Source organism: Oxyura jamaicensis, unplaced genomic scaffold (genome assembly GCF_011077185.1).
Source record: "Oxyura jamaicensis isolate SHBP4307 breed ruddy duck unplaced genomic scaffold, BPBGC_Ojam_1.0 oxyUn_random_OJ172, whole genome shotgun sequence".
NCBI classification, from domain to species: Eukaryota; Metazoa; Chordata; class Aves; order Anseriformes; family Anatidae; genus Oxyura; species Oxyura jamaicensis.
This window is the reverse complement of record NW_023305695.1, coordinates 12,049-13,566: the sequence shown is the minus strand read 5'-3', so window position 1 is coordinate 13,566 and position 1,518 is coordinate 12,049. Positions and strand designations below refer to the sequence as shown.

Genomic DNA, 1,518 nt, shown 5'->3' with positions numbered 1-1,518 from the left:
CCTGCGGCACTGCGGACAAAAACCCGCAGCAGTGGCTGCACCCAAAACCCCCAGAAACCACCCCAAACCCCTTCCCTTTCCCCCCCCCTCCCACCTCAGCGCCCCCAGAATCCCCTTTTTTCACCCCTTTTCCCCTCTTTCCCCTCCTTTTTGAGGGAGGAGCCGGGCAGGGAGGAGTCTCCGCAGAGGCCAGCGGCGGGGCGAGGACCGGCCTCGCCTCCCAGCTCCAGGAAGACTTTGGGTCGCTTTCGGGTCTTTTCCTTTCAGTTTTTTTTGTTGTTGTTGTTGTTGGTTTGGGGCAGTTTTACCCAAAAGCGGCGACTTTGGCAACGCTTCCCCGTCCCCTGTCCCCCCTTCCCCCAACTCGAGGTATGTCCCAACCCCGGGGAGGGGAACGGGCGCGCTCACTCCCCACTTGCCAACTCGCTTACACAATGTTGCTTGCAGCCAAACTGGGGCGGAAAAGGGCAAAAGGGGGCAAAACTGGGGGAGAAACCCCCAAATTTGGGACCGGTCGGGGGCTGTTTCCCTCGCAGAGGGGTAGGGGTCGGGTGCTGCCCCGCTCCCCTCATGGCCGAGTCCTGTTTAGCCTGGGAAAGTTTTTTGGTTTTTGTTTTTTTTTCTTCGGGGGATTGCTGCGTGTTCTGGGGAGAAACGAGGGATTTGGAGGTTTTTCCTCAGGATTTAGTAGGTTTTGGGTGTTTTGGGGGGTTATTTTCCCCTGACTGGAGGTGAAGCGGCCGCTGCCGGTTGAGCCCTCGCCCTGCGGCACCTGCTGGGACGCTGGGCAGCCACTTCCTCCTCAAACCGGGGTGAAAAAAAAGTGCTTTGGGGTAACTTTAGCCCCCCAAAACACCCGGGGAGGGGTGGGGGGCTTCGTTAACGAGGAGGTCATTAACAGGGAGCTCATTAATGGGGTGTGGGGGGCGTAAGGGACTGGGGTGCGCTAGGCCCCACGTTCCTGGGGGGGGGGGTTGAGGCTTCCCCCAACCTCATTTTTGGGTCAGTTTAGGGGGGTATAATCAGTGCTTTCAGGGCACACTGGGCTGCGGGGTCGTAAACCTGCCTCTTGCCTTCCTGCAGCACTAATTAAGCCCTCCGGTCCTTAATTAAGTTCCCCATGTCCTTAATGAAGCCCCCCAAGTCCTTAATTAATGCCCCAGTCCTTCATTAACCCCCCAGTCATTAATGAAGCCCCCCAGTCCTTAATGAAGCCCCCCTAGTCCTTAATTAAGCCCCCCCAGTCCTTATTGAAGACCCTTCAGTCTTTAATTAACTCGAGTCCTTAATGAAGCCCCCTACACCTACATTAAACCCTCCAGGCCTTAATTAACCCACCCCCCAGGCCTTAATTAACCCCCCCCAGGCCTTAATTAACCCCCCCAGGCCTTAATGAAGCTCCTGGAAGCCTAATTACACCCATTGCAGCTCTAACGGCGCGGGGAACGGCTGTGACACACGCCCAGACTTGCCGGACCCGTTCTTTTGGGGCTGTCCCCCCCCCCCCCCACTTTTGGG

General features: G+C 57.4%; 1 protein-coding gene across 1 annotated transcript in view; it reads left to right on the top strand.

Annotated features, from left to right (window-relative positions):
* Positions 1–169: 169 nt before the first annotated feature.
* Positions 170–1,518, top strand: part of CAPN1 (calpain 1) — a 10,121-nt gene continuing 8,772 nt past the window's right edge. Inside the window, exon 1 of the mRNA XM_035313481.1 lies at positions 170–369. The gene's annotated coding sequence lies outside the window, so the exon portion shown is untranslated. The remainder of the gene's footprint in view (positions 370–1,518) is intronic.